The 27,458-nt window shown below is 43.3% G+C and overlaps 1 protein-coding gene across 3 annotated transcripts in view; it reads right to left on the bottom strand.

Moving 5' to 3' along the window:
* Nucleotides 1–20,254, bottom strand: part of TTLL4 (tubulin tyrosine ligase like 4) — a 35,019-nt gene extending 14,765 nt beyond the window's left edge. Inside the window, exons 1-2 of one of the 3 annotated variants that reach the window (XM_044241610.1) lie at nt 20,054–20,254; nt 382–533 (exon numbers count right to left, since the gene is read on the bottom strand). The gene's annotated coding sequence lies outside the window, so the exon portion shown is untranslated. Of the gene's footprint in view, nt 1–381; nt 534–14,847; nt 14,995–20,053 lie in introns of those variants that run through there. The other 2 variants (XM_044241609.1, XM_044241611.1) reach the window with 2 other exon arrangements.
* Nucleotides 20,255–27,458: the final 7,204 nt, after the last annotated feature.

Here is a 27,458-nt window from a genome sequence, read left to right as displayed (position 1 = left end):
TAGTCTCACCAGCTATACAGACTTAGAGCCCATCCCATGTGTCGTTGGGAAAAAGAAGAAACAAAATGGAACTGGACACCAACATTGTTTTTTCTTAAAGTGACCTTATTTACAGCAGCCATGGTTGGACAGGAGAGTTTAGGGGGTAGAAAACAGGGGAAGGAGGAGGAGAGCTTGCTTTATCCCAAGCCCCAGGCGTCAGTTGGGCTGATCCTGGCGGGGAGCGGGGCGGGGGGGGGGTGTGAGTGGGTGGGGTGGATGGGTAGGCAGCAGAGAGCAGGGAGGGAGGGCCTGTCTCAGGCCCTCATTTGATGTTTCCTCTATGGCAAAACCAGCCAGTTAATTCTGAGTTCCAAACAGTCGTTAGGCATGGTCACTTACTTTCTAAATCAAAGTCACAAAATAATCTCCAGTTTTCACAAATGACAGCATCCAGAGGGGGAAAAACAAGACTCTTCTATAAGAAATCACTCATCTGGGATAATTCTGAATGGAATCCTGGCATCCTTTCCAAGGAAGTGTTTTTGCAGTGGCTAGAGGGAAAGAATAAGCAGAGAATTTTTTTGTTCAAGTTACTTTAAAATACAAACTTCAACAGGGAGAGGACCTCGTATTCTGGTAAGAGACTAATGGCCAAGGAAGATCCATGACTCCTGCCTCCACCTGTAGGAACCATTGGTGTTGTCTACAAACACAAAGCCTACAGAAGCCACATGACGTCACTCTCTTATCGGGCAAAGGCTGACTTATGTGGATTCTTTCTCAAAGAGAGAGGATAAGAACCACGACTCATGACTGCCAACATTCAATATCACAGTGGGCTAAAAACAGCCCAAGTTCTAAAACTAGATGTTGATGCCAGTAACCTCAAATTAAGGAGACAGAAAATGGACCTCCACTGAGTCTAAACCACAAAGTACGGTGCAGGGGCTAATTACACTCCGTGCATTTATGACAGCGAAGCAGACACAAGGGAAGAGTCAAGGTCTGCCAGGGACTTTACCAGACCGCGTCTGTGTGTTGTGTATACTCAACAGATTCAGTCCCAACTCACATCATCCTCTTTCAGGAATCCATGCCTTGCCCTACCTGTGCAGGCCAACAGACACACCAAAGTGATGGGAGAGAAGGGCCAAGGAAATGGAACTGCACTGGTCGGCTTGAAAAATACCCACTTTGTGGTTCCTCATGTGCATCCCACTACCTCAGACCTCAGGCCTTTACAAGTGCTCCTCCCTGGAGTCCTTTCCTTCTCTTTGACCAGACTTGAAAAGTACTCAGCTTGAATACTCCCTTCTCCACGGAGACTTCCCAGACTCTCCACTTTGAAGAGGGTGCCTCAGCCACATGCAGGCCACGGTCGCTGCTTCTACTACCCTGCACTTGAATAATGCACCACTTGTCTGACCAGGAGCCACACGTGCATTTTCCACTAGCTCGTGTCCCCCGCAGCGTCTGGAACACAGTACGCGCTCAGTATTCTGTTGAATGAATAAACTGCAAAAATTCAGTAAATGAAGGGGACACACACTGGCAGTGATCAACACCGATCTGGGCACCTAATAAATGCCAGGTGCTGTGCTAGGCACTTTACCTCTGTTCTCTTATGTAATCCTCACAAAAACCTTACATTCGATTTACTGACGATGAATCCAAGAATCAGAAAAGCGAAATAACTCTTCTATAATTAAACAACCAATAATGAGTGGTGCCAAGACTAAAACTCGAGTTTGTCTGACTCCACATGCCTCTTAAACAGGAAGGCAACACATGATCAGTCCCTGTCCCCTCAAATCACCCTTCGGTTTCAGGGACAAGACAAAGCTCAGGTTGGAACCACTCTCCTAGTTCATACTGAGGCCCTGGGGGATGAAGCCTGGAACAGCATGCGTTCTCCCACCCCACCCCCTGCCGTGAGCACTGCACACCACCCCGGGGCCCCGTGAACAGAACCTTCCACTCCTCCCTTCTGCACACACCAGGCGGCATCTGCCTCTGCGTTATATAGCACACTAATCTCCAGGGCCAGGAATACTGAATGCGAGTGGCCTGGCATCTGGCTAACTTGACTGCTAATCCAAATGAGGAAGAGGGAAGCCAAGAATATGCTCCCACCCTCTTCAGAGGCTGCAAGTGGCCCGCTCCCAGGCAGAGTGCAAAGCTGGCCAGCTGGGCAAGCGCCAGAGAGAGTCAGGGGACTCTCCTCTCTCTAGTGCGATTCCATTTGGCTGTTCCCCACACCTTGTTTCCTCTCACAGTCCCCGTGATGTGTAGGATGGCAGCTTAGAAAAGAGCCACCTGTCTTCCTAAGGAAGCATTATCTGGACACAGGGGCCAAGCAGATGAGAAGATGGTTCTGTAGAAGTCTCTTTCCGGGAAAGGGCTCCACTGAAAGTAAACGATGGCCAGGGTTGGCTAAGATGACTGTCAGGAACTGCCAAGCAAAACAAGTCTGTCACATCAGATAATCTGCACAGACTAGATTCGAGAACATGAGGTAAACAGTATCACTCCTAACAGTACCATATACAAATGTTCTGACCTGGTATCACAGTTCCTGCCTCAGAAGTACTGTCTGGTTTAGATGAGGAAATGGTTGCTAAAAGCAGCCTTCTTCCTTCTCTTTACAGAGATTCTTGATGAAATCAAAACCCCATGTGGAAGGGAAGCACGGACCCGGCCAGAAAATTCAGGCAACCCGGGTCCCAGGACCCTCTTACTGCGGCCACAGGCCACCTTTTCCAAGACATGGCCTTTAACAGCATTGCCACTCAGGTGCCAAGGAAGGACCCCATCTTCCTATAGGAATGAGGAGTGACAAACTTGGAAAAGTCCTAGGTGGTCTAAGGTATAAGAAGTAGAGGAAGTGAGAAATAGTTGCAAAATACAACACCTTGAGAACTGTGGTTTCTGCCATAAAGTCAGAGTCTAGATGAGCAAACACTGTCTGCAGCCAGTCTCCACAGAGAGCATACACTCAGAAGGCTGTTCTTCCTGGAGGCCACAAAGCCTGTCCTCTGTGCCATACCCTGGGCTCCTGACACAATGCCTGGGAGATCCTTCTCTCCATCTCCCTCAAGTTTCTAAGTGCACTGTGATGACACACACTTGATGTGTCTGTGTGTGTGTCTACAGTTCTCGCAGATGGCCTGCCCATCTCAAAGGAAACATTTCAGGATGAGACATCAAAGACAAAAAACAAGAAGGAAAGGCATTTATATACATAGGAAGCCTCACACATAGGCTACTAACGGAAGCCTTGTTTTAAAAATACCCAAACTGAAGCAAACCTAAACTTAGAATAATTGGTGATTATATAAATTAAAGGATTTACAGATCCCATTATTTTCATTCAATTTCCATACACTTCTAAACCACATATATCCCCTACTTAAAAATAACCAAAGGCACTCATACTTATTCTCTGACTAAACCTAAAGGATCCACCATCAGTCGACCCTCCAATTGACAGCTTGTGAGGGACTTACTTGAGGAGTCAACACACTGACCTCATCTGGAAAAAAGGATTTTGAACAATCTAACACATTTCACAGAGCTATTAATCTTCTATCTTTCTTGCTCCTACACATTATCTCTGGGGAATAAGAGGACTTAAGAGCTGAAGAGGGGATACAAACATTATTCTATTGTCCAGAGAGTGCGAGTTTAGAAGCCTGTTTCTGGGGGCACCTGCGTGGCTCAGTCAGTTAAGTGTCTGCCTTCAGCTCAGCTCGGGTCATGATCCCAGGGTCCTGGGATCGAGCCCCACATCGGGCTCCCTGCTCGATGGGAAGCCTGCTGCTCCCTCTCCCTCTGCCTGCTGCTACCCCTGCTTGAGCACTCTCTCTCTCTGACAAATAAACAAATAAAATCTAAAAAAAAAAAAAAAAAGAAGTCTGTTTCTGGTTAAGTTCCTTAATCAAAGTATCAAAGTCCAAACAGGAAAATGCCCAGCTGAAAAGAAAGGTTAGTTTAGGGCAGAGCAGCTGAGGAGCAGGTTCTTGGGAAGGAGAGTCTCTCGGAAACAGCTCTCAGAACATTCAAATATGTTTATGCCAAAACAAAATCTTGGGGTGCCTGGGTGGCTCTGTCAGTTAAGCATCTGACTCTTGATTTCAGCTCAGGTCTTGATCTTGGGGTCATGAGTTTAAACTCTGTGTTGGGCTCCATGCTGGGAGCCCAAACTAAAATAATTTTAAAAATTAAAATAATTAATAATTTAAATAAATAATTAATTTTAAAAATTAGAATAATTTTTAAAAATACCAAAGATCTGGAAGAATTTACATCAAACTATTATGGCAGATACCTTGGGGAGACAGGTGAGATGAGGATGGGGCAGGGGTGGGGGAACAGTTCTCTAGTTTGCTTGTTTAGTCTTTCAAAACAGACGAACAAACAACCATGTGACACTTGTGTGCAGTATTCCGAGAGTCTCCAGGGCACTACTGCTCCTTTCGGCCCTGCTGGGGACCAGCAGTCACCACCCCTTCATAACTCAAGTCTGAGCTCTGATGAACAGTGAATTCATTCAGTGCTGAAACCACACAGCTGGAATGTTTGGGAAGAGACAAGAAAGGAAGTAGCATAACCTCTGCTGGGTAGTGGTGAAATCAAATGAGAGAATTCACATAAAGCACAGCGCATGGTCCACACTAAACAGTCAAGGGATGGCAGTGATCATGCTCGTTACGACTGGCATCAAATGATCTTTCTCCCCTCAGCCCTCTTCTCAAGCTACCATGAAGAAGGGTGGGGAGGGGGATGCACCTGGAGAAGGCAACAAGTATTCCACTACAAAATTTCAGCTAGTACAAACAGTGTTCTTTTAATAAAAAGACACAGTAGTCTTGTCATCTGGAAACTTCTGTGAAATTTATTATATTACCAGTAATTGGGTTCTTCAGTGGCAGGTCTGACTTGGCACTAAAAAAACAACTGAAAAGTGCTTTGGGATATACTCAAAGAAAACCCTTGCTTCTGGCTCTTACAGTTTTTATATAACTAGATGGCTGGGATTTCCAAAAACACTGGGAGAAGAGTTAAAAAGCGATTGTTACTCACCTACTGCCTGGACCATGATCATTATATACTATTTGTCAATAAAAGAAACCAAGTAACTAGAGCTCCTTGGAGAACAGCTGGAGCAGGAAAAGTATCAGATGAGCCTGACTGTCTCTTATGTTGCAAAAACTGAGGAAATTCTCAAATTTTGATAGAGACATATCATAAGACCATAGAAATAGCTCACGTAACAGTTAACAGTAAAACACTGGATGTTTTCCCTCTAAGACTGAGAACAAGGCAAGGATGCCTACTCTCCTCATTTCTATTCAACATTGCACTGGCAATTCTAGCCAGTGCAACAAGGCAAGAAAAAGAAATTAGATTATAAAGGAAGAAGTGAAACTATACTTACTTCCCAGAGACATCATCTTGTACACAGAAAATCCTAAGAAATCTACAAAAAACCTACTAAAATAAGAAAGTTTAGCAAGATTTTAGGATAAAAGATCAAGATACAAAACTGATTTATTTCCACACACTAACAAGTAAAAGCTGAAATTTAAAAAGTACACTGAAGGGGCGCCTGGGTGGCTCAGTGGGTTAAGCCACTGCCTTCGGCTCAGGTCGTGTTCTCGGGGGTCCTGGGATTGAGCCCCGCATCGGGCTCTCTGCTTAGCGGGGAGCCTGCTCCCTCCTCTCTCTCTGCCTGCTTGTTACCTCTCTCTGTCAAATAAATAAATAAAATCTTAAAAATAAATAAATAAATAAATAAATAAATAAAATAAAAAGTACACTGAAAACTATAAAATGCTCCCAAGAGAAATTAAAAAGTTAAATAAATGGAGAGATATAACATGCTAGAAGACTCAGTATTGTTAAGGTGGCAAATTCTTCCCAAACTGACCTATGGAGTAAACACAATTCCTATCAAAATCCCAGCAGGCTTTTCTGGAGAAACTGATGAGCTGATCCTAAAATTTATACGGAAATGGAAAAGACCTAGAATAGCCAAAAAAATTTTTGAAAAAAAAAAAAAAAGAAAATTGAACTTATACTACCTGATTTTAAAATTTAGTATAAAGCTATAGTAATCAAGATAATGTGGTATTTGCATAAGAATAGACATATAGATCAACAGAACCAGAGTCTAGAAATAGACCCTTCCATTTATGGTGAATTAATTCTCAATAAGGTTGCTTATGCAACTTAATGAGGAAAAGAATAACCTTCAACAAATGATGTTGGAATAAGTGGCTATTCGTGTATAAAAAAATGAACTCAGACTCTTACCTTATACCATAAATTAACTCAAACTGGATCAGAGAGCTAAATATAAGAACTAAAACTATAAAACTTCAGGCAGAAAACATAGGAGAAAATGTTACTGACTTTGGGCAATTGAAAATTTTTAAGAGAAAATATGCTAACAGTCCAGCTGTTGGGGTGCCTGAGTGGCTCAGTCGCTAAGCTGAGCTCAGAAGCTAAGCCTTCAGCTCAGGTCATGATCCCAGGGTCCTGGGACCTATTCCTGCATCAGGACTAGAGCAGGGAGCGTGCTTCTCCCTCTCCCACTCCCCCTGCTTGTGTTACCTCTCTTGCTGTCTCTGTCAAATAAATAAAATCTTAAAATAAAAAGTCCAGATATTAAGTGGATTATATCAATGAAGAATTTAGAAAAACACTACTGAGAGAATGAAAAGAAAAATCAACAACTGGGAGAAAGTATTTGCAATTATAATGGACTTGTATCCAAAATATGCTATGAACTCTCACAACTCAAGAAGATGAAAACCAACCCAATTAAAAAAAATATTTAAATAAGCAATTTTGAAGATAGCCAAAACATCTGAATAAATAATTCACTAAATAAATACATAGGTGACTAATAAGCACAAGAAAAGATGATCAATATCTTCAGTCATTAGGAAAATGACAATTAAAACCACAATAAGATACCCACTCTATATATATATATAAAACCCATGCTGGCTATATATAACCCATGCTGGCTATAACCAACATGGACTGGTAACAGTGTTGACCAGAATATGGAGAAATTGGAATCTTCCTACATTGCTGATGGGAATATACAATGATACAATGATAAGCCACTTTGAAAACCATTATGAACTTTGGGTGCCTGGGTGGCTCAGTGGGTTAAGCCTCTGCCTTCAGCTCAGGTCATGATCTCAGGGTCCTGGGATCAAGCCCCACATCAGGCTCTCTGCTCAGCAGGGAGCCTGCTTCCCCCTCTCTCTCTTCCTGCCTCTCTGCCTGCTTGTGATCTGTCTCTCTCTCTCTGTTAAATAAATAAAATCTCAAAAAAAAAAAATTATGAGTTTTGTAAAAACTAATATATAATGACCCAGCAATTCCACGCCCAAGTATCTACCAAAGAAAAACTAAAGCATTATGTCCAAACACTTACACACTAATATGCACAGCAGCATTTTTCTTAACAGCAAAGACTAGAAATAATCCAAATGTCCCTCAACTGGTAAATAAACAAAATATGATATATCCATTTAATGGAATGTTACTCAGCAATAAAAGGCAACATCCTAGACTAACCTCAAAAACATTCTGCTAAGAAATAGAAGCCAGACACAAAAGACTATATACTGTAGGATTCCACTTTTATAAAATTTCTAAAAAAGACAAAATTATAGAGATAGAAAGTAGATCAGTGGTTGCCTGAGGCTGAGGGTGGGAACAAAGAATGACTGTAACTGGGAATGAGGGAACTTTATGGGGTGATGAAAATGTTCTAGAAGCAGATGGTGGGGGCACCTGGGTGGCTCAGATGGTTAAGTGTCTGCCTTTGACTCAGGTCATGATCTCAGGGTCTTGGGATCAAGCCCCGCATCGGGCTCTCCACTCAGTAGGGAATCTCCCTCTCCTTGTCACTCTCTCTGCGTGCTCTTGCTCGCTCGCTCTCTCTCAAATAAATAAGTAAAATCTAAAAAATAAATAAACAAAATAAAAAATGAAACCAGATGGTGGTGATTGCACAAATGTACAAACTTACTAAAAGTGATTGAGCTCTACTTTTACAGTAAAGGAATCAATTGCATGGTATGTAAATTATACCTCAATGAAGTCATTAAAGGTGGAAGAGGAAAAAAAGGACTTAAAGGGCCTAAAGAGGCTCCCTCTAACCAAATCTGGGACAACCCAAGCAGCAAAATAAATGAGTATCAGACTACCTAAAGCAAGAATCCATGAATCCACAGTGATATAAATAAATAAAAGAATGAATGACTGAATGGGGGATAAGGAACAACGCTCCCTCACAAAAGAATTCCAACGGATAAGAACAGAAAATCACCACTGACAACCGCCATGAAAATAACTGCTTCAGGCAAAACTCATCAATGGATCCTAAAATTGGTGGGTGAAAGATTACTGGGAAATGGGATCATTCTATTGTCTCAAAATACCTCTCCACAGATATTTATTAATTACAAAAAGGAAAAAAGAAACAACTTGGGGTGCGTGGGTAGCCCAGTCTGTTGAGCCTTGGGCTGTTGGTTTCGTTTCGGATGGTGATCTCAGGGTCATGAGATCAAGCTCCATGTCGGCTCCATATTCAGCATGGAGTCTGCTTAGTTTCTCTCTCCCTCTCCCTGCTCCCAGCCATGTGTACCCTCTCTCACATAAATAAATAAATACATCTTGAAAAAAAAACCCAAAACCCATAACTTTACAGTGGAGAAACCAGGCAGACATAACCATAATCAAGTGATCAAAGTTCCCATCATCAGGAAGAGCACAAATGGGCACAATGCCCTTCATGACGGGACTCACTGAAGGACTTGTCATCACATCTGTGATTTCTTGACCTAAATGCACCACCTGAATACAAAGGGAAATATCAGACAAGACCAAGTTGAAGGTGATTCTACAGAGTAACTAGTCTGTACTCTCCAACATTGTCAAGCTCATGAAAGACAAAGGCTGAGGAACTATTCCACTTACAGGAGGCAAAAAAGACAAGACAACCAAATGCAGTGTGTGCTGCTAAAAAACAAAGGACGGGGCGCCTGGGTGGCTCAGTGGGTTAAAGCCTCTGCCTTCAGCTCAGGTCATGACCCCAGGATCCTGGGATCAAGCCCCACATTGGGCTCTCTGCTCGGCAGGGAGCCTGCTTCCTCCTCTCTCTCTCTGCCTACTTGTGATCTCTGTCTGTCAAATGAATAAATAAAATCTTAAAAAAAAACAAAAAACAAAAAACAAAGGACAGTGACAGGACAACTGACAACATCCGAATAAGGTAGATCTGATAATAACATTATAGTATATGGTATTATATCAACATTAGTTTCCTGATTTTGATCAATATACTGTGTCGATTTAAGAGAATATCGTTGTTTTAGAAAACAGTAAGTTTTTAGGAAATATTCAGATATGAAGGGGTTTCATGCCAGCAAGCTACTGGCAAACATTTCAAAAAACAATTCGTAGCTCACTTATGAACACTAAAGCAAGTGTGATAAAATAGTAGCATTTGATAAAACTTGGGTAAAAAGTAAATTGGGGGCGCCTGGGTGACCAAGTCGTTGAGTGTCTGCCTTCAGCTCAGGTCATGGTCCTGGGGTCCTGGAATTGAGTCCCGCATTGGATGCCCTACTCGGCAGGGAATCTGCTTCTTCCACCCCTACCTTCCCTGCTTGTGTTCCCTCTCTCTCTCTGTCCGTTAAATAAATAAATAAATAAAATTTAAAAAATAAAATAAAATAAATAGGAATTCTTCATACTATTTTTGCAGCTTTTTTCAAGTCTGAAATCATTTCAAAATTTAAAAAGTTAAGGGAAAAAAAAGTTTATTACAACTTTTAAAGGGAAGTTTGGTTTTCCTCAGACTAGGAGGCAGGCAGTGCACAATCACCTTCAATTCTTTGAAAGAAGACTGGCAGGAATGGATTTTATGAGTGAGTGATTCCCGCCAATGAAGCAGGACTCACTCCTCCGCTCCATTACCTGAAGCCGGCTTAGTAGAGATCCACCTGCCATCACCGGCTTAGTAGGGATCCACCTGCTATCACTAAGGTTCAAGAACTAAGGCCACCTGCCTTATTAAGGGCATCCCCAGGACATCAGTCTTCCCAATGTAGTCACCTTACTATGAGCCAGCGACCTAGCATACTCTGCTCTAATCGGCCCCTGAACTGACAAACTCTGGCTTAAGGGGAGTTCGAGGGAGAAGGCAAACACCAGAGCCTGGCAGCTGATGTTCAACAGCACTTTCCCTGGGGCCCATCAACGCACAGTGTCAGGGACATCTTGTTTTTTAGGGGAGACATGCTGTTTAAATCTGATTCTATGTGAAAAATCTCACTGCCCAACAAAACACAAGTCTTTGTCTTGCCTTTAACCTAGAAAGCAGTTACTGCTGCCACCATCTGGGAAACAGAAACCGAGAGGCTGAGACAAGGGGCTGGCTAGACTCGGGGGATCACAGGGACAAAATGGGAAACTCAAGGTTTTCTATGATTCAAGAAGGTAACATGTTTCCTCTTAATCTTGAAATTAGATGAGAATGTCAGATTTTAATAAAGTCATGCTAAGGACAATGGGAGCAGGGCTGAGATAAGAAGGCATCAATCACATCCCTCACTTAATTGATTCACTTTTAAAGCCAATTAACCTTACAGAGTTAGGGACAGTAAATAAGCTGCAACTGCATAAAAAGACTTCAGTTAAAAAAAAAACATTTGCAGGCAGAAGGGTCTGAGTCCCTGGCACAGGCATTGATACAACACCCAGACTCCCAACATGCCCTGGGTAACGATTTCACCCCGACCTCCGATCTTCACTCCTACTCACCCACTCCATCCACAAGTCTTTCCGGCCTCAAGTGTATGTGCTTGGAGCCATCTATTGCCCTTCCACCATTATTCCCTTAGTCCACACCACTATCATCTCTCACCTGCTGGTTTCCCCTGCTTCTAATTCCTAACGCCTTCTTTATAATCAATTCTCCAGACTGTGGTTGAGGTGCTCTTCTTAGAATGTACTTAACTATCCGGTGGCTCCACGGCTCCTGTGATCTGACTTCTCTCTCTCTCTCTCTCTCCCCACCCACCCCCCACCCCCGACCTTACGCAAGACACTCTTCCTCCTCAGCAGGCCTATTCCCACCTGTGCTCCAGGGGCCTTGTTGTTCCCTCTGAAACACTCAGTTCCCTCACTCAGCTATCAGCAAACACCACCAGCCCAAGGAGCCTGTCAACACCAGTACTGCCCCACCCCTGATCAGTCCCTATCACATTACCTTATTTCAATCTGTTTCACTCTTCTACTAGCTGAAATTACTCAATGTTAATATTTCCTTATAACTGCTAAAGAAATGGTGGAAGAATAAATGGGAACTGATTTTTTTTTTTTTTTTTTTTTAAATAAAGGATACCAATGGGGTATGAGAGCTAAGCGTCTATACCTTTTCGATCATTTTGTTTTCTGGCTGTATAAATGAATCACTGAGTCAAAAACCCTGTTCATTATTTTCAAAGTAGAAACTTCAACTATTTCTGCATTCCTTTGTTGTGTATTTATCTTCTCTTCTAGCATGAAAGCCTTTGAAAACTGGGACCTTATTTACACAGTCTATGCCCAGCCCTGGAAATGTAATCAGGGCTCATGAAATAATTGCCAAATACACACATGCATCTATAGAGGTAAAACCCAGCACGGCCACTGCGGGGCCCCTGCAGATGAATCATCTTCTCTTTTCCCACCACCGTCTCCTTGCCACTACTTCTCTCCTCAGTGCAGGAACTCAGCCACAACCACACCAGCTCCTTCAGGGTGACCTTTTCCTCCTCATGGTGCCCCCTCCAGAGTCCTCCATGGCTCCCGTTTTATCTTCCCTCCCAGGTCCAACCAATCTGCTCTCGCTATTTCAACCATTATCCGCAAAAACTCCACTCTTCAGACCCGACCTCTCTCAAGCTTCATGTCCTCGTCACCAACTGTCTCCGCCACCTTTTCCACATGCATATCCGACCTCTTCAAGCCTGTCACACCAGCTTTGCACACTTGGCCTTCCATTTCTTTCAGTGGAAGCTTCTTTCTCTCAGTCGCCTAAGAGGAACACTTAAGCCACTTCTGACTTCTTCCTTTCCCTAATTCTCCAGAGCCAAGCCAGTTATAAAACTTGAAAGAGATTCTTTCTCCCTAGCATGCTTCTTCCATTTATCCCCCCACCCCTCCCCAGAGCCAGACCACCGCAGTAACACCCAGACTGAGGTCTGTTTCCAGGGTCTGCCCTTCCCAAGTCCACCCTGTAGGCAACCTCCAGATTAACTCTAATTGATTTTACTTGATCAGGTTACTCCCCTTTCAAAAATTTCCTAGGAGTCCTCACTAAATATCATAGCAGCCCACCAATCACCTGCAACAAAATTGGGTACAGGACACCTGGCTGGCTCAGTCAGTATAGTGTGCGACTCTTAATCTCATGGTCGGTCGTGAGTTCAAGCCCCATGCCGGGCAGGGAGCCTACTTAAAATATAAATAAATAAATAAAAATAAAAAACAAAACAGAACAAACATGGGCTGCAGATTCCCAAGTCCCATCTTCAGAGTAGATTCAGTGTGAGTCTGGGGTAGGGCTGGGAGACTGCATTCCAGATGATTCTCACCTGAATCAGCAAATATAATCTAGATTTCTTAGTTTGGGTTGGAAGGAGTTTCCACCTCCTTCCACGGTGAACTCTGCCCTATGAACTGTGCTGGTCTTAAACACTAAACTCCTAGTATAAACCTTTCAAACTGGTCTGCAGGCCTTTGCTCCACTCAGCCTCTCCCTTCTGAATCATTACATTTTCTTTACCTTTTCCAGGCACAGCTCAAGCCCCACCCCCTCCATGAGTATGTCCTGCATCTCGAGCCCTCTAACTTGATACTTTACCCAAAGGCTACTCTCCCCACTGTTCTCTTTTCACACGGAGATGCCTCATAACCCACACGGAATGTTTCTATAGGGAATCCCTGGGTACCTATAACAGACAGGAGCAAAGCTCATCTGGTAGAAGCGGGGAAGATCACTGCCCCAGCTTGGCCTGCTTCTCAGCAATGCCGGCCATGTCTCCTCCCCAAACAACTTATGGACCAAGTAGGACACTTGGTCCCTGGAACAAAGTTTCAAAAACAATTGACTTGGTGTGATGAACCCACTCCTTATCAGTTACACCATCACAAAGCTGTTAAAAATAAAACAAACCAAAAATATTGACTGAAGAGTAAGAAAGGAGGATGAAGAACCGCAGAGCATTCTAAAGAGAAAATGGCCTCAAACACCCCTTTCTATTTACAAGCTGGGCTCAACCCAATCCCCACCCCTCCCAGCACCCAGCTGACCAAGTACAGGCGTCTTGCAGTAGAATCCAGACTGCTGTCCCCGGCTGCAGTCTCAGCAGCCAGCCTCAGGAATCACACCAACCTGTTTTATCATCTTTATACAGCACTGGGAATCTGCCTATCTCACTGTGCCTTCTACTCTGTGAGATGTAGTTTTGCCTCAAGTTTCCTCTTTATAAGTCAAGAGTGAACGAAGAGGGGCGCCTGGGTGGCTCAGTGGGTTAAGCCGCTGCCTTCGGCTCAGGTCATGATCTCGGGGTCCTGGGATCGAGTCCCTCATCGGGCCCTCTGCTCGGCAGGGAGCCTGCTTCCTCCTCTCTCTCACTCTGCCTCTCTGCCTACTTGTGATTTCTCTCTGTCGAATACATAAATAAAATCTTTAAAAAAAAAAAAAGAGTGAACGAAGAATAACAGCCTATGCCAGGAAAATCTACGGCTGTTGTTTCAAGCCACCAAGACTGTAGAGGCCGGGCCCAGACCAGCTGGGACAAGGTATCTATTTCTACAGAAAGCAATTATTCATTACCCGCTGATTAAATCGCTCTCCTGTATTACAGGAGTGTGTGTGTGTGGCTCTTGGGACCTGTAGTTTCCTCACTCCCCTCCGCCTAGGAGCTTCCCTCGGTCACCAGGGGAACTCAGGACATCAGAAATGGTTCAGTGTCTACCATTTGAAACATCTTGAATGAGACTGCTTTAACTGCTCAGTAGTTCTTTTAGAAGACAGAACTGACTTACCTGGAACCAAAGAGAATGGGGAGGATTATAGGAATCATCCTCGTTTTCTCTTAGGAGATAAATCCCTAGCTATATCTCCCTAAACAAAGTTGGAGGGGCAATGAACTTCTTGAAGGCCTACTGAGCAAGGAAGGTCAAAACCCCAGCCCTTTGAGAAGGGAGGGTCAGGACCACAGATTAAGACATATGGCTTTTGCAGAACACGGTTCGGCAATGCAGAAGGAGGTGGCGAAGCGGAGATAGAAACAGAGCTTTCAGCACCTAGAGCCGAGGGGGCCAATCTACAAATTCCTGAAAAGTGAAAACTGTTGAAGGCTTAAGATAATTAGGTGACGAGCTCTCCTAGAGCCTTGGCTTATTACCACCTTCAGAAAGGAACCTCCATCCTCCTCCTAAGGGTGGAGTGTAGTCCTCAGGGTACTGTCCACAGGGTCTGCTAGGGAAACTAGTTTCCCAACAAAACGAAGATGTGATTTGCTTTTTTAATTGTGCCGGTCTTTCCATGATGGTACAAAAGCAGTGATGGGTCAGACTGTCGGTGCCTCAGTAAGGTCGGACACAGCGGCACACCGAGCCGGATCCTTGCCCTCCATAGGCTTCCTCACCACACAGTAGAGGAATGCCAGCTTTACCCAAAGACGTCCTTGATGACACAGTACAGATTATCTTAAATCTCAATCTGGGAGTGCATCTTTTTAACGCTCTGTGTGACAACACAAGGAGCACGTGTAAAACACTTACTTGGCGTACAGAAGGTGATGGCCGCCTCTAAGGCAAGCACTGTGTGTTCGAATTGCAAAATTTTTCTGTGGGACACTATGTTCACTTCATAGAATAAATGACACGAAAGTGATGGGTTATTCAGACTTCGGCATTTGGTAAACGTTTTCTAGAAAACAAAACAAAGTGAGACAACCAATTCAAGAAAAACAACTGATAGTATTTGTTGCCAGTGATAAAATTTCAGTTTTCAAGAGAAAAATTAGAATTTGGTTTGACAGTTTGACAGCTTCCCAAAAGTTAAGCATTCTTCTGATGAAAGTGTGGTGATAATAAGAATGATTTTTAGGGGGGGGATACTGTTAATAAAATGTGGCAACATTTGGAAGAGCTGTGTAACTCAATGAAAACAGCCTTTTCCAGATACCTATCTCAATGTTACAGAATCACGTCTGGGTAAAAGGCCCCCGGCAAAAACAAACAGGAAGAAAAAAGAAAAAAAGACCCAGTCAAATGGCTCAGTCATTGGGCGTCTGCCTTCGGCTTGGGTCATGATCCCGGGGTTCTAGGATCAAGTCCTGCATCAGGCTCCCTGCTCAGCGGGGAGCCTGCTTCTCCGGCTCCCACTCCCCCTGCTTGTGTTCCCTCTCTGGCTGTCTCTCTCTGTCAAATAAATAAATAAAATCTTAAAAAAAAAAGAGAGAGAGAGAGAGAGACAGATCAGTGGATTTTAATGTAACAAAGTATGAAAAGTTATTTTCAGATTCCACACTGTAATAACCTCCATAAAACCATCCCTTGTTAACTTTTGTGTTATACCAAAGAACACCCACAACTACCAACTGAATGGCTGTGAGGCTGGGTTTTCTTAGTAATTCGACCAAAGCAACACATTACAACTGACAGAGCACAGAAAGAGATATGAAAATCCACCTATCTTCTATACAGCCAGATGTTAAAGAGATTTGCAAAGACAGTGCTACTCTTCTCACTAATCTTTTTGAAACAATTATCATTTTTCATTTTAAAAATTCTGCTTATGGGGGTACCTGGGTGGCTCAGTTGGTCAGGGGTCTGACTCATGATTTTGGCTCGGGTCATCTATCCGGGTCATGAGATCGAGCCCCGTGTTAGGCTCTGGACTCATCGGGCTTGTCCCTCTCTATCTGTTCCTCCCCGCTGCTCCCGAGCTCTAGCTCAAGTAAATAAATAAATAAAATCTTTTAAAAAATAAAAATAAAATTAAAATTCTACCTATGTTAACTTGTAATGCATTTAGTACTTCTAAATGAATTAATAGGGTGGGGGATAGGGTAACAGGGTGATGGGTATTAAGGAGGGCACGTGTTGTGATGAGCACTGGCTATTATACGCAACTAATGAATCACTGAACACTACATCAAAAACGAAGGATGTACTATATGGCGGCTAACTGAACATAATTTTAAAAAATGGAAAAAGAAGTATTTTTAATAAGTGATAAGTGAAAAAACTAATAAGTATTTCAAAATTTCTAATATGGTATAAACATCAAGATTATATATCCCACATTAAAAAATATATTGACAGTCCTGGAGAGGTTCTGAAGTGCATAAAGGAGTCCTAAAAGCAGTAAGTCTGAGCACCTCTGGTTTAAAACACCATTGCCTGTCCAGAATATCCCTGAGGGCACCTAAGGACAAATTTCTCCTTATTTCAGGGCCTAAGAGAAATGAGCACTCTCCATATTTATTCCCAAATGCCCAGTTTGGTTTCCCAGTTCTGCCAGAGGAGAGGGTAAGAAGGGCACTTCTTAAGGGCACTTAAGAAAATTTTTCTCTGCATTTCACTGACCGATCATTTCACTGATCCCATGCTGGAATCCAAGAAGCCTATAATCAGACAGTTCAAGTTCACAAAGGAATGTAAACTCAACTCCAGAGCGTGAGTGTCAGATCCTAAAGTTAAGGCTTCATCCAGATATAGCTGTTTAGCAAGTACCCTTTCACTTACACGCTCATTTTTGTATTTGGTAATAAATTCTCTTTCATACCTTTCCCTGCGCCTACTCGTTCAGTGTTGGTGTTCCTAAGAGTTCAGTCTTCTCACTCTGCTCGGCACACGGTCAGTATTCAATAAACTCTCCTAGAGCAGTCTCTTCCATCCCATGACTGCAACCACCTCCTCCATTCTCAATTTTTTATCATCCCCAGACTTCTGTCAGGAGAGCTCCAGACCTACAGAACAACCTCCTGGGCCTCTTTACCTAGATGTGCTGCAGGGACCTCAATTCGTCATGTCCAAAGTGAACCCCTTTATCTTTCTCCTCAAATCTGCCCTTCCTCCTAACAGTTAGTTTCTCCTACATCACCACTCACCCCGTCACTAAAGTCTGAACTTAGGATCATTTCAAACTGCTCTTGTCCCACTCTCTGTATATCTATTTTGTCACCAGGCCTTCTCTATTCCACCATCTTTAACATCTCCATGCCCACTGCAGCCAACATAGAGCCCTCATCATCACTAGACTTGTCTCAAGTTTTCTCACTGGCTCCCTGCCTCCAGTCTAAAATCCTTCCTATTCAACCCCACACGCTGATGCTACAAGAACCTCAAATACAAATCTAATGTTATCTTCCTGCTAATTATCTTTTCCATGGTTTTCCTGCAACATACTCTTCAAATGGTTTTACTCATGTATCCCCAAAAGAATAAAATCATGTATTCCTTGCACATTTAAGTTTAATTCTAAAGTTTCTCGTTACAAGTTTAAACAAGCTTATTCTTTCGTTAAAAAGAGGTCGAATCTACTAAGCATTCTATAAAAAGAACTAAGTTAAGGATTAACTATAATTTGAATAAGCATTTCATGATTTGGTAAAATAATTTTTAACTACCTTACTGAAAAACACACACCTAAATTAAAAGAAATCTCTTTAAAAGTTTTTTATGCAAGTTTTTTTTTTAAAGATTTTATTTATTTATTAGAGAGAGAGAGGGAGAGAGAGCAAGCACAGGCAGACAGAATGGCAGGCAAAGGCAGAGGGAGAAGCAGGCTCCCTGCCAAGCAAGGAGCCCGATGTGGGACTCGATCCCAGGACGCTGGGATCATGACCTGAGCCGAAGGCAGCTGCTCAACCAACTGAGCCACCCAGGCGTCCCTTTATGCAAGTTTTATCCTATAGCTTGAAAAACCCATGGTCCCAAAAAACATTCTAGCCACATTTAACTGCTGAGTTCGTCTGAATTCAGAATACCACAATACCAATCAAGACTCACCCTAATAGCAATGTGTATTAGGGGAAGACAGGAAGCCTTGTGAATTTTCCAAAGTAATTTAATCATCAAAGAAGGACTTCCTGAAATCAGTATTTTCTAAGACTCCAGTTGGAAAACTGCCTTTTTTTTTTTTTTTAAGATTTTATTTATTTGACACAGAGAGAGCAAGCGAGTGAGCAAGCACAAGCAGGGGGAACAGCAGGCAGAGGGAGAGGGAGAAGCAGGCTCCCCACTGAGCAGGGAGCCAGACCTGGGATCATGACCTGAGCTGAAGGCAAATGCTTAATTAACTGAGCCACCCACCTGAAATTTTTACACTTGGGACAAAACATTATAATTTGGGAGGTGGGAGGGATATTTAATCCCTCCCGCGCCACCTCTTCTTGTCAGGTCAGTTTCAGAAGCATTCATTTGGAAGCTGAGGATTTGGACACTGATTCTTCTTTTTTTTTTTTTTTAAAGATTTTATTTTATTTATTTGACAGAGAGAGATCACAAGCAGGCAGAGAGGCAGGCAGAGAGAGAGGAGGAAGCAGGCTCCCCGCTGAGCAGAGAGCCCGATGTGGGCCTCGATCCCAGGACCCTGAGATCATGACCCGAGCCGAAGGCAGCGGCTTAACCCACTGAGCCACCCAGGCGCCCGGACACTGATTCTTCTAAAGCTGTATGTGCAGGTATATTCCTTGGCAGTCCTGGGCCCCAATCACCCTGCTTGGAAAACCTGAGGATACCATTCTCTTCAACAAAGCATCTTTAGCCCTTTGTGATCTAACCCCTATTAATTTTCCTCTTCCTATTTGTCATCAGATGGCTACCCTCAAACCCAGCTCAGGTCTGTCAAACTGTTTCCAATTCTCTTTTAAGGCCTTGCTGTATATTTTCTAAAGCTACTTTGTATCTGGAATGTGCTCTGAACTTCTTTATTCCCAGAAGACACTTGATAATTTTTCAAGGTTCCATTTAGCCCAACCAATAAGCAGCTGGTAACTTTCTCAGCAACAAGCAGGTGGGTCTCATACTGTGTCTCCTATTTTTACTGCAAGAAATGAAGGATGGACAGAATACTGTCCCAAAAAGTCCCCCAGCTACTTGCTGATTGGCTAACTCAACAGGTGATGAAGTTGAGAAAGATGTGATCTGGAGTATCTGAGGGAGCAAGGATGACTCCATAAAGGATCAAAACATTTTCTGGATCCAGAGTAAGAATGTGAAGAGCAAGGAATAGGGATTGTATATTTTTCCAAACAAGTCTGGGTTAACAATGTTTCTAATGTTTTATCAGAGCACACGCCACATAGTACGGCAAATGTTTGTTTACTTGATTAAAAATCCCCCCTAGACTATAAGCTCCGTGAAGACATGCCTGCCTTGTTCACCGTTGCCACCCCCAGCGCCTTCCACAGTGCCTTGGTTCACTAAATATTTCTCGATGTTTGTAAAAAATTGTTGTGAGTGCTTACATAAAGGGATGGATAAATGAGGGGTTAAATTTACAAGATCTCAAATTCTGTTCGAAACTCTACAGTTTAGGAAAGTATTTCTCTGTAGCTCCTAAAGATGGGGAAAGAAAAAAGTGGGCATTCATGTTCCGATTCAGCTACGAATTGAGAGGAGCTTGGGCTCCCACCCCGGCGAGAATTTAAACCGCAGCGCGGCGGGAAAGAGAAGGCACGGAGGCCCAGGGTGAGGGGACGCTGCAAGGGTTCGGGCACCCAGAGGCAGGGCTGACTAAATTCACGGGGCGTGGCGGAGAGGGGAGAGGGGTCCCAGGGACGCGTGAGGACCTGACCCGGTGGAAGGCCGCAGCACCCTCGCCTCCCTGGATATGGGGAGGTGGCGGGCAGGAAGCGGGGCTGAGGCGGGAGCCGCCGGAGGGCTGGGGACCCGCGCGAAAGGACCAGGGCAAAAGGGAGGGGCGGGAGAGTCGGCGGGCGGACGGTCGTTGCCAGGGCTTCGCCGTCGCACTCACCTAGAGGACCCAGCTTCGCTCCGGCTCGGCGCCGGCTCCGCGCTGCTTCCTCCCTCGGCCTGCTGGGCAAGCCGGCGGCCTCAGACGCCCCTAGCAACCACGCACCGCCACGCGACCCGCGCTCCCAGCCGCCGGCGCCGAGGCCGCCTGCCAGGCACTGCGCGCGCCCCCAGCGGACAGACCGAGGGCCTGGAAGGGGCGATCGCGGCGGACGCGCGGGAGGCAGGCGCGCGGAATCTCGGGGTTTGTGGGGCCTGGGAAGGCGGGCCGTCACCTGCTCGCGCATGCGCAGTCGCTTCGGTGCGCGTGAGCCTTGAGAGCGGAATTCTGGGAGATGTAGTCCCGAGACAGAAAGCCAGACGCATCCCCCCACCCATCCACCCATCCACTCATCCCCACCCCCACCCCCACCCCACCACCACCATAAAAGACTACAATCTGGGATTCCAGGATTCTTGCCTTCTCCGGGCTTTGATACCACCTCACCTGAATGGACTCTTTTTTGGCCATGCCTCAATCCGCTCCTCTAAAATCAAAGAGTTCAGACTTTATTAAAGAAGTTTCTTAGTAGTCCTTTTCAGCAGAAGTCTTTCGAATTTGACCCCAGAAAAGAAGACACCGCCAGATCTGCTATTTCCCTCCAACCAACTTTCCCCTAACTCCAATCTACTCAATAGAGTACTATTACAACCACCTGAAGCTATGGGCTTCAGGTATGTACTTAGGAAACACTAACTCAATTCATCGTCTCCTTAGGCAAGGCAGACCGGGCCCCCGATGTTCAAATGGATTTGAAAATCAAAGGAGAGAGGTGTCTGGGTGGCTTAGTCAGTTAAGCGTCTGCCTTCTGCTGGGGTCATGATACTGGGGTCCTGAGATCCAGCCCCACTCACAATCGGGCTCCCTGCTGCGCCGGGAGACTGCTTCTAACTTCTCCCTCTGCCCCGCCCCTGATCACGTGCGCGCACGCTTGCTCTCTCTCACAGCCTGGGTGGCTCAGTGGGTTGAGCCGCTGCCTTCGGCTCGGGTCATGATCTCAGGGTCCTGGGATCGAGTCCCGCATCGGGCTCTCTGCTTGGCGGGGGGCCTGCTTCCCTCTCTCTCTCTCTGCCTGCCTCTCTGTCTACTTGTGATTTCTCTCTGTCAAATTAATAAATAAAATCTTTAAAAAAAAATAATAAAAAAATAAAAAAAATAAAAAACCTTTAAAAAAGAGAAAAAGAAAATCGAAAGAGAGGTGAAGGGTGAAAAGGTCTTTTCTAAACAATAGGCTACAGAAATAAAGGGCACAGTAAAAGGTGAAACTAACCTAGTAAAAACAATCTAGACCAAAGCAAGGAACCTTACTTAATAAGTTATTGATTCCCGCAACAGTATTGGCAGATGCTAAAACCGTTGAAGGACCGATTGGGGGAACACTAGAAAGATCACCTTTAGATTTTAACCAATCTTAGATCCTGAAATGCAGGACAGCTATAAATTATGTTTCCTAATGTGATGCAATTTGAACTATACAATAGGAAGTAGTGTATTTTTGTCAAAAATAGTTGAATCCAGGGGCACTGGGTGGCTCAGTGGGTTAAGCCTCTGCCTTCCGCTCAGGTCATGATCTCAGGGTCCTGGGATCAAGCCCGACATGGGGTTCTCTGCTCAGAAGGGAGCCTCCTTCCCCCTCTCTCTCTGCCTGCCTCTCTGCCTACTTCTGATCTCTCTGTCAAATAAATAAATAAAATCTTTAAAAAAATAGTTGAATCTGAATCTAATCAAGCTTTGGCTCCAACTTCCAGTTTATAGGAAATAAAGAGAAATAATGACACTGCAAGGAAGCAATTGACGAATCCAGAATGTGGGCCAACGTACAGATGAATGACCTCATTTCTTCAATAATGTGAGTTTTTTTAAAAAGTGAGGTGTTCTAGATTGTGAGAGACTCCAGAGACTATCAAATTCAGTGAGTGGGCCTTGTTTGGATCCTGATTCAAACAAACCAACTGTAAAAGATATTTTTTTGAAACAATGGAGAAATCTGAATGTGGACTGGGGACCTAAGAACAAAGACAGATGTTAAGAAACCATTATTTATTTTGTTATGCATTTGACTGAATGGTGCCCCCGCCAAGATATAGCTATATCCTAATTCCAGTAACCTGTAAATATTATATGGCAAAAGGATTTTGAGAGGATTAGAGAATTTTCCTGGATTTTCCGAGTGGGCCCTAAATCCCAAAGCAGGAATCCTTCATGAGGCCAAGGGAGACGTGACAGAGAGAAGACACAGAAAAGAGGAGGAGGGGGCACTGGGGTGGTTCAGTCAGTTATGTGCCTGCCTTCAGCTCAGGTCACGGTCCCAGGGTCCTGGGATCGAGCCCCACATTAGGCTCCTGTCTCAAAAGGGAGGCTGCTTCTCCCTCTCCCCCTGCCTCCTATTCCCCGTTTGTGCTCTCTCTCTCTCTCTCTGAAATAAATAAATACAATCTTTTAAAAAAGAAAAGAGGAGGCAGCAATGTGACCAAGGAGGCAGAGATTGGATTGATGTGGACACAAGCCAAGGAATGCCTGGAGCCACCAGAAGGTGGAAGAAGTGAGAAGTGGATTCTTCCATAGAGCCTTCTGAGGGAATGGAGGTCCTTAAGACAGCCTGATTTCAAACTTTTGGCCTCCAGAACTGTGAAAGAAAAAATGTCTCTTATTTTAAGCCATTAAATTTGAGGTAATTTATTGTGGCAGCTGCAGGATACTTTGACATTTTGCTTATTTTTAAAAAATACCCTTATTGGGACACCTGGGTGGCTCAGTGGGTTAAGCCTCTGCCTTTGGCTCATGTCATGATCCCAGGGTCCTGGGATCAAGCCCCACATCGGGCTTCCTGCTCAGTGAGGAGCCTGCTTCTCCCTCTTCCTCTGTTGATCCCTGTGCTTGTGCTCTTTCTGTCAAATAAATGAAATCTCTTTAAAAAGAAAATACTCTTATTTTTCACATACATTTTTTAGCGATTAGACATGATGCCAGGGGTTTGCTTTTGCTTTAAAATACGGATAGCACTCTAGAGGCAGTGAACACACCTAGCACCCAGGTCCTACTTTCTAATACCATTCTCCGTTAAAAAGTACAGGGGCTCCTTGAAGAAATGGCTGATTCCAGGATGGGGGTAAGAAATATACAAGATGAGTCTGAAGCATTTTGTGGTGCCAGAAAGAAAAATCACATTAGTGGGAGTGTGTCACAGGAGCTAACTGAAAGAACTCCCAATGACCAAAGCTGGAAAAATTTGAGCAACAAAATTGAATAAAGTAGTAGTGGTTTATAACCAAAAGTATAAAACAAATATCCATGAGTCCCTAGTATAAATAAATGGTTCAATATGTCATTGATGTAGCAGAGACACAAATTTCCTGTGCAGAATAATTCCAAATAAAGTATAGAGATACTCAGCCCTCAAGAAGGGGAAGCATAACTCCCCATTCTTTAAGTAGGGGCTGTGCAAAGTGACTTCTTTCCAAGAGCACAGTAAGGAAAGGCAGAAAGGGTAGAGTAGGGCAAAAGTAGTTAACAAGAGAAAAATCTGACAAACACTACTTCAGCCAGGTGATCAAGGTCAACATCAACAGTCAGAAATCAGATACATAACACACGGCTTGGACAGGATATGAAAATGGCACTTTACTTTTGCGATCTTCCTCCCCAAAACCCATAGTCCAGTCTAGCCATGAGAAACATCAAATAAATTCCATTAGAGGGCATCCTACAAAATACCTGACCAATGCTTCTCAAAATTGACAAATTCATCAAAAACAAGAAACTTCTGAGAAGTTATTGTAGTCAGGGGAGCCTAAGGAGACAACTAAATGTAATGTGTACTGAGATCATGGCACAGAAAAGGAAATCACGTAAAAACAAAAACAAAAAACAAAACAAACAAACAAGGAAATCTGAATAAATTACAGGCTTTGGTTAATAGGATATCAGTATCCGTTCACTGATTACAACAAATGTATCATAATAATGTAAGATGTTAATAATAGGGGGAAACTGTGTAGAGAGGTATAGCATATGAATTCTCTCTACTATCTGCTCAACTTTTCTGTAAATCTAAAACTGTTCTAAGATATAAAGTATATTAAAAAAAAAAAACCCTACATCAAAAGAAATGTGCCCAGACCACCTTAACCAAGTGATCAAAGGGAACTTCACCAGTAATGGGAAAAGGTGACATCATTAGCTTCAGATGTGATATATGATACAGTAGAAGACATATCACTACTTATGTAGTGTTTCTGCTAAAGATGTATAACCTGTGGGGCACTGGGTGGCTCATTGGTTAAGCATCTGCCTTTGGCTCGGGTCCTGATCCCAGGGTCCTGGATGGAGTCCCAAGTCGGACTCCTTGCTCAGTGAGGACTCTGCTTCTCCCTCTGCTCCTCCACACTGCTCATGATCTCTCTCTTTCTTACTCTCTCTCAAATAAAGAAAACCTTGAAAAAAAAAAAATAAAAATGTATAAACTGAATCAAATGACCCAGAAATCATCAGATACACCCAAATTGGCCTGTATCCTTCAAAAGTCCATCAATGTCCAAAAAGGCAAAGGAAAAGATGAGGGATGGTTCTAGATTAGAGACAACACAACTAACACAAAGCATGATCTTTGGTTGGATCCTGGACCAGGAAAAAAAATTGGTATAAAGAATCGAGTCCCACATCGGGCTCCTTGCTCTGCAGGGAGCCGGCTTCTCCCTCTGACTCTGCCTGCCATTCTGTGCCTGTGCTCGCTCTCGCTCGCTCTCTCTCTGACAAATAAATAAATAAAATCTTTAAAAAAAAAAAAAAAAAAAAAGAACATTACCGGAAGGAGGTGAGCAGGAGTTAGGCTAAATGGGTAATGTGTATTAAGAAGGGCACTTGTTACTATGAGTATTGGGTGCTATATGTAAGTGATGGATCACTAAATTCTACTCCTGAAACAAATATTACACTACAGGTTAACTAGAATTTAAATAAAAATTTGAAAAAAAAAAACAGAGAACCATTTTGAAAAAAATTATTACAACAATTGACAGTATTTGAATATGGGCAGCGGACGAGTTAATAGAATTACATCAGTGTTAAATTTCCTGATTTTGTTAATCATGTTGTGATTATGTAAGTGAACGTCCTTGATCGTAAGAAATTCCCACGTGGGGCACGTGGGTGGCTCCAATGTTAAAGCATCTGCCTTTAGCTCAGGTCATGAACCCAGGGTCCTGGGATTGAATCCTGTATCAGGGGAGCAGGGAGCCTGCTTCTCTCTCTGCTTCTCTCTCTCTCTGTCTCTGATGAATAAACACATAAAATCTTTAAAAAAAAAAAAAGAAAAGAAAAGAGAGAAATTCTCAAGTATGTAAAGGTTAAAGGACATGATATTTACAACTTACTAACAAATGGTTCAGAAAAATCTGGTAAAAGCAATTGTGGCAAATGTTAATCAGTGAAATGGGGTGAAAGGTATATGCAAGTTCTTTGTAACTGTTCTTTCAACTCTTCTTTAAATTTTAAATTACTCCAAAACAGAGTGCTTTTTAAACTACAGCAATGACAAAATTTAAGAAGGAATAGGTAGGGGGTGCCTGGGTAGCTCAGTGGGTTAAGCCTCTGTCTTCAGCTCAGGTCATGATCTCAGGGTCCTGGGATTGAGCCCCACATCCGGCTCTCTGCTCAGCGGGGAGCCTGCTTTCCTCTCTCTCTCTCTCTCTCTGCCTGCTTGTGATCTCTGTCAAATGAATAAATAAAATCTTAAAAAAAAAAAAAAAAGAAGAAGAAGGAATAGGTAGAGCCAGAATGACAAAATGTTTTTAACGGCCAAATCTGTGGGATCAGGGCTTGGGAGCTCATGACGCCATTCTCCACTTTTAATGTTTGAAAACATGAACCTGCCTCTCACACTAGAAGAGTTAAAACAAATATACTCTCATACACATGCAAAACCAAACACAGGCACAAATCCTCGAACCTTCCAGACATTCTCTGAATTCTAGGCACTACTCAGACCATTCACATCATATTTCTCAACACTTTGTGCAATGATAGAAAAGGAAGTGACATTGTTTACATATTTCAAATCCCTTAGATTCTATGCTCCCAAGAATGGAAACGTGTTTCCTTATTATGCTCCCTCATGATATGATTAACTCTTTTTTTATGCAAAAACCTAAAAAGTTGGTATATTTAATTTCTCTACATCAAATTTTTTATGTACCAGACAAGCACGGTATTTCTAGCTAGTATTTAATGAATTATTTGGGGAAAAAGAATTCTTTGCTAAAGTAATTCTTCCTAGTTCATCTTTTATGGGGGAAAAAAAAATTGAGATTTAAAAATACAATACGGGGCACCTGGGTGGCTCAGTGGGTTAAGCCTCTGCCTTCGGCTTGGGTCATGGTCTCAGGGTCCTAGGATCGAGCCCCACATCGGGCTCTCTGCTTGGCGGGGAGCCTGCTTCTCCCTCTCTCTCTGCCTGCCTCTCTGCCTACTTGTGATTTCTGTCTGTGTCAAATAAATAAATAAAATCTTTAAAAAAATACAATACCATATTTGCCTGAATCCAGACAAGACTTATTGAAGTACTGTGGTTTTGCTAAAAACAAAAACAGGAGTTCTGATCTGTTAAAGATATACACCAAAGTACTTAGGTAACATCACATGTTTCCCAAGATTTGTTTTAGAATACTTAAAAATAAATAAATAAAATTCTTGACTAGAAGAAGAATAGCTATGGCAGCTGTTGGAACCATAATGGAGTTCACAGAGTTCACGTCTCCACTTCTGGGTGTTTAAAAATTTCCAACTAACAGACTTCACATGTTCAAAACTGAACTTGAATTTTCCCACCCATTACCACTACACTAATAGCCTTCCTCATTTTAGTTAATGGCAATTCCATTCTCCCAATTACTTAGGACAAAAATCTGAGAGTCATCCTTGTCTACTTTCCTTTGTTCACACCCCCACATCTGGCCAGTTTAAAAAAAATCTTATTTTCTCTATGTTCAAAATATATTCCATCCAAACTGGCCTTCCTCACAGCACCTCAAGCATGCTTCTGTCTCAGGGCCTTTGAAGTGATTATTGTCTCTGCCTCAAATTTTCCCTCAGATAGCGGCACTCATTCCCTCATTTTCAAGTCTTTGCTCAAAGGTCATCTCAGTGAGGCCTAGCCTGACCATCCAACTCAGCACTCATCCTCTTTCTGTGCTTCATTTTTCTCCAGAGCTTTTCTTACCTCTCTATGTGCTATACAGAATTCACTGATTTTAGTAAGTTCATCGTCTTTCCGACCAGAATGGAAGCCAGGATCCCGTGTGAATAGGACACAATTGCTTCTGGCACCCCACAGCAGCTGAGAGAGGAGCTGAGCCCCACGACCTCTGAC

Source organism: Neovison vison, chromosome 3, assembly GCF_020171115.1.
Source record: "Neovison vison isolate M4711 chromosome 3, ASM_NN_V1, whole genome shotgun sequence".
Taxonomy (NCBI): Eukaryota; Metazoa; Chordata; class Mammalia; order Carnivora; family Mustelidae; genus Neogale; species Neogale vison.
This window is presented reverse-complemented; position numbering and strand designations above follow the sequence as displayed.